The following is a 6,293-nucleotide window of genomic DNA, read 5'->3' as shown; positions in this document are numbered from 1 at the left end:
CCAAAACAGAACTACCACAGCCGCTTCTCGAAGTTTCAATCACCGGCTGCCTCCCTCTTCACCGTCAGAGTTCTGGCAGCGATACCTTTGAGTTTTTCACGAGATAAAGATAGATCTTATAAACCAAAGATTTTCCCAAGAGAATATTTCAGTGAAGAAAAACTTAATTTCTTGATAAATTCAGTAAATCGGGTATGGAAAATGCGTGAGTTTTGCAGGGTATTTCAAGATTTGAAGAGACAAAAACTTGGGGTGGATCATAAAGGACCAGAAAGTGTCCATCGATGCATTTTCACCGGAAAAATAAATTCTGACAACCTTTCTTTTTTTTCTATATAAATTTGTATCTCATCAATAAATCTCTATGTTGAAAAGCTCCTTGAATTATGGGCACGTTGTGTATATGTGTTGTGAATCTGATAATTGAAATTCTTTTTGCCATGAAAGTTCAACTCTATAAGCTACCATGGATGTGGGGAAAAATATAAAATAGGAAAAGAAGGAAGAAGAAGGAATTTTTTTTAAAAGAAACAATAAAATAAATGATTTTAAAAATAAAAATAAAAAATGGTGTTATACACATGTCAGGCGTGTGTACAACACTCCTGAACATTAATCTGGGATTGCATTGGAAATCGGGTATTAATTTTACTTCGTACCAGATTAGGAATATATAAACGCTCGTAAAGTTACAAAGCTAAAGTGAGTTCTGGAGACAAGTTTATAACATTTATTAATATTGACTTAATTTTAGAGCAAAAAGCGAATTTAATTAATATGACCATTCACAATTATGTATGATATTGAGATGCAATTATTATTTTTTCCCTTCAAAAGCAGTAGTAAATAATACTCCCTTCGTCCCGTAATGAGTGTCACCTTAGCCAATTTTTTTTGTCCTATAATAAGTGTTACCTTAGAAAACCAAGACATAAATTGACTAGTTTTTTTCAATTCTACCCTTAGATAATAAAGTAACATACAAATGATAAATTGAAAAAGCCACATAACAACTTAGTATTGTTGGATTCCCAATGTCAAAAGGTTTACTTCTTGTGCATGTTCTAATCAAAAGGTAAAAGTAATTTATTTTTATTATATAGGGGTAATTTGGTAAACTTCACATTACATTATTAATTTCTTAATATACGTGTTTTGGTTAAGGTGACACTTATTATGAGACGGAGGGAGTACATTTTTAATCAGAGTAATCCATCAGGTAATTCCCCTTTTGACCAATTGAAAACATTATAGAGTAATCCTATGAGAAAAGACATCATTTGACCCCTGAACTTGGCACGAAAACTCAGTTTAGTAACTAAACTTAAGTTGTATTTATTTACCCCCCCCCCCCCCCAACAACTTACGTTACAATTATTTTCCCCCTCTAATTGCCCAGACCTGGGCGTGTGTTTGACAGTCCCTGACCCGCGCGTTAATTGTTTTTTTTAACTTTTTTTTTTTTAATAGAAATTGATTATTAAATGGGGGTAACAATTATAATACCGTTACCCCTTCGATCAAATCCCAACCCGACCCACCCCTTTAGAACCCTAAATGAATTGTTGTTGTATGTTGTAATCGCGTAGCAGGTAATTTAACAACTTTATGCTTTTGTTGTAATGTAAATGTCATGGAAGAACTTTATGCTCTTGTTGAAGAATTTTGTTGTTATGGAAAATATTAGCTTCAAAATTAATAGCAAAAGTCGATTTTTTTTTATAAATTACTTTAAATAGAGAATCTGGAGACCTAATCTATCATTACGATCTCCGGATCCTCCTTTACATGAATAAAAAACACTATGCGGTTCTCATCTAAACATGCCTTAAAACACAACACATCTCTTATCCCTAATGCGGCAGCATCAATGAAGGTTTCCAGCCTTGAGAGAGGCAAGTGTATACGCCAACGTTGCATTTCATATTATACTCACGATTGTCGTAATGAACAACAGCGTCCTTGTCGGTGTTTGGAAGAAATTCCAGTGGGTCAGTTAGAAGGATTTTCAAAAAAAAAAAAAACATGTTATTACCAAAAGAGGTAAAAGAACAATTGAAAATATATAATACGACAACACTTACGAAATTGTCTTTTTCGACGTATGATTTCGTCAATTGTTTGTCAAAACATGCGGCCATTTCCATGTCATCCATCTTAGATGAAGGCTGCCTCTTTAATATCACTATATGGGTTAAGAGTTATTTGAGTTGACTGAAAGTAAGATGGAAAGAAGACCTATTTATAGTTGAGTTATAGTGTTAATGTGATCAAGTACTAAATGGAGATGTCTCGGATTCACTGTTTTTGACCATCATTCCCAAGTACCAACTACCATTTACTAACTCGGATTCAATGTGATTGACCACCTAAAAATTGTACAATGCATTTACTTGCATCCATTTGATGTGTTTGACTGCTCAAATCTGTACACTGCTCAAATGTATAAACACTGCTCAAATATGTTTACTGCATTTAGTGTTATACACAACATTGCAGTCACAGTTGTTTCTAATCTCTATGCATTCAATGTCATACACAACATTGCAAAGACCGAGAATCGTCACAATACCGGAAATATACGAACGCGGTGCAGTCACAACTGCTTAATATTGCAAGATTAGAATGTCAATACAAGGCAAAATTGCAGTCACAGCTGCAGAATTGATAAGGACTATTGATGAAGACTAAAATAACAAGGCAAAATTGCAGTCACAACTGCGGAATTGATAAAGACTAAAATAAGCCTAAGTGCATATTTGTTTGACAAATGTACATCATCTACCATAATTGTTTCACAAAAACAACATCAAAATCTGCAGTCACTGCTGCATAACAGTCAGTACCAAAGACATACACATACAGGACTAAACTATTTCAACTTCATTTTTCCATTTAATTTCTAGTCAGCTAATGAACTTGTTTGACTTAAAGAGTTTAACTCAGTAACTTTGGCCCTTGTTTTCATTCTTTTGACCTTGTTGTGTTATAGTTGGACTTATAGCACCTCCTCTGGGAAGATGCCACTTACGAAATAAAAGCAAATTTCATACTTACAACGTTCAGAAGAAATTTATTTAATAAGATATTTGCAATAATTTAGTAGCGAAAATAGGCCTATGTGAACAAGTTTCCAAAAACGACATCTCAACATAGTAGGATCTAAAAGAAGCCTCCTAAAACAAAATAGAAATATCCAACCGTAAAAATGGACAACACATATTTTTAGTTAAATCAACACTTTAGAATTTATCAAACATTTAGTAGAGAAATATTTTTCATGCTACAACATCTAAGGCTCATACCAAGCATGAAATTCAACTCCCAATCTCAAATACAAACTAGTTAAGTTCCCAAGTTTAACACAAGTACTAAATTTGATACATTACAAGACTTGGGCATGGACACTCCCAAAATAGTCAAGTCATTCATCAAAACCAAGTTACAAAGTATTAGCATCATGACCCAAATTTCATTCAAAAGTGCATATCTAAGTGAATCACATGAAACACGTACAAGTCCCCAAAAGTATACAAAATGGACGTGCTCATGCAAATGTAATCTTCATCTAAGCATCCAAAGAGTCTACTTCAAATGGCCATCCTCAAGTCTCTTTCGGAACATCACCTACGATAGTAACAAACTATCGCTAAGCATAAAGCTTAGTGGAAGATAAACTTAACTAACACTTAGAATAAAAATATAAGGTAACGAGTACAAGAATAAATTCTAGGAATAAGCTTGTCAAAATCACTATCAAGAACTAAATGAAGGTGCAATCCTTTCAAGAAAATAAATATCAAATCTTAAAATAGTTCAAGATATCAATATGCAAATTTCAAATATCAAGAAGCTTTCCAAAGCAAATCGAAGAAAGTTCACCATTTGGTTAATTTCGCCCAACACATACATCATGCAATTACATCAAAGCATAATCGAATAACAAGAAGGACCGGAGTCCCAAATCAAGTAGGTCGTCACCCAATGATCGAGAATCAAGAACCATATTGAATGTGGCTTCCCCATTCATACTTAAGATGGACCAAGATCCATAATTAAGATGAAATGTGAATCCAAAGTCAAGATGGGATAAAATCCGAATAATCTCAAGAGGCATGCCAATATAAGTGACAAAGTCACTATCCACAAGGACAAAGTCCCAACGAGAATGCAATAATGCTCAAGCAATCCGTATATGTGGGCGAGTTAGTTTGTCTCACAAAAGCATTCCACATGATACCAAATGATATTCAAAGTTGCCGAGTGACTCAAAGTATTCATACTCAATTAAAAATAGCGAAATAAGAATTTAACTAGCAACAACCGAATGGGATAGCAAATTAAAGTAAAAATAAGTTTTACCCAACCTTAAGATATTCAAAATACTTCAACTAAATAAAATGTGAAATTCAAGAATATGTGCAAACCTTGGAGCTTTAGTGCCTCTAAAGCTCAAAGAAAAACACCAAGAAGCTACAATCCCCAAGGCAACGATCAAGCAATTATATCGACTTCCTTAGCTTTTACAAGAGCCTCTTGCACCTTAAATACACAATGGAATACTCACTTAAGGTCTAAAGTTTAACGATATAGAAGCTAAATCATGACGAACAAAAACGGGGCTAAATAGGTCACTATTATTGCAAAATTTTAAGTAGAAAAAATTCTGGACAGCAGCTATGTGCTGGCTTGCAGTCCTTTTTGACATGGTAAACAGAGGAATTAAAATTTTCGCAAAACACGAAAGTTGGGGGTAATTTTCTCATCTTTTCACAACTTTTTGAATCACCAAATTCCGCCTTATAGATAAAAAGGTATGGTCAATATACTAACTGTTGCCAGCTCCAAAAAAGGGGTTAAATTTCCCTACTTCAACGTTTCAAAATCTCTAACAAAAACTTGAACATTTCATCCAAAATAATATGGAATAACAAGCTTACCACAAGGTTGATTGAGCTTCTTCACAAACCCAAAACCTAGGATTATCAAAACAAGACTTAACCTATTTGATTCTTGGTGTCAACCTTCCAAAATATATACAAAGCATGAAAACTTGGCGGATCTTGTTGATATTTGGAGAGTAGTTTAGGTGGATTGGAATTTCTCATGGAGGGTTTAGGAGAAGAAGAAGAAGAAGAATAAGAAGAAGAACAAGTAGAGAGTGGGGTGAAAGAAAAATGGTCTTCTTTCCTTGTAGCACCCACTTTTATTAATTGGGTCTTACTAATGGACCTCAATATCCAAAAAAAAAAAAAATATATGACGAGTCCAAATTTATTTATTTTTCCAAACAAAAACTAAAATTTTAGACTCAAGAAAAAAAATAAAAAGTATTTACTACAAGAGCACGATTATTTAAATGCCAATAATAAATTTAGGATGTTACAGGACTCCTTTTCCATTTTAGTCCTCCTAGTCTTGGTTTGTGATGTCCAGCACTACCAGTGACTACTGCTGAATTCATAGGAATGGTTGAAGACTGATTTTGCATTCCAGGCTGCATTAGCAAAATAGATCTTCATTATGCTAGATTGTTTGCAGTAAATGGTTAAAGAGGATGCAAACTTACATTGACAATTTTGAAACCACTTTGAGATTGAAGCACTCCCATTCTCACAACTCTTGACCTCTTAAAGGGTGCCCCTCTTCCAGTAACTGATGCACTTGCATCAGAAGCCTAAGTCACATTTAATGTGTCAAACACTTAGAATTGTAAAATTGATTAAGTGGTAATTTAACAAGCTAAGTAATACCTGTGATGTAGAAGATTGTCCTCTAGCCCTTCCAGATTGAAATACTGCAGCAGCCATGGCCTAATTCAAATTTAAATAGTTAGTCTCAATGTAAGACTCTAATATTTAATCAAGTCGTAAATAACAAGGAAAGTTTTTACCTGTTTGGTAGAACCTCTTGGTCTTCCCCTTCCTCTACTTGGTTGAAAATTACTTAGTACTGTAGAGGAACCAACACTTGACCTTGTTGAACTGGTACTTGTCCCTCTCCCTCTTCCTCTTCCTTTGCCTCTCACAGATTGTGGATTCATAGGACAGCCCTTCTGATTGTGACCCTTTGCAAGGCACAAGCTGCAGGTCATCTCAACACCTCTTTTTGACAGCTTCCCTGTCTTGTTTTCTGTCTGCTCCTTTCTTCTACACTTCCTTGGCCTACCTGGCAGCTTTTTCATCTCAGATGGGAGGACAGGAAGATTGATAAACTTTGGCCACATTGCCATATTAGTAACAGGTTGAATGAATGAGTTGTATGTTTTGAGGTAAGTGTCTGTAGTGGCTATT

This window comes from Lycium ferocissimum, chromosome 11 (genome assembly GCF_029784015.1).
Source record: "Lycium ferocissimum isolate CSIRO_LF1 chromosome 11, AGI_CSIRO_Lferr_CH_V1, whole genome shotgun sequence".
NCBI classification, from domain to species: Eukaryota; Viridiplantae; Streptophyta; class Magnoliopsida; order Solanales; family Solanaceae; genus Lycium; species Lycium ferocissimum.
Note: the sequence above shows the minus strand (reverse complement) of the source record.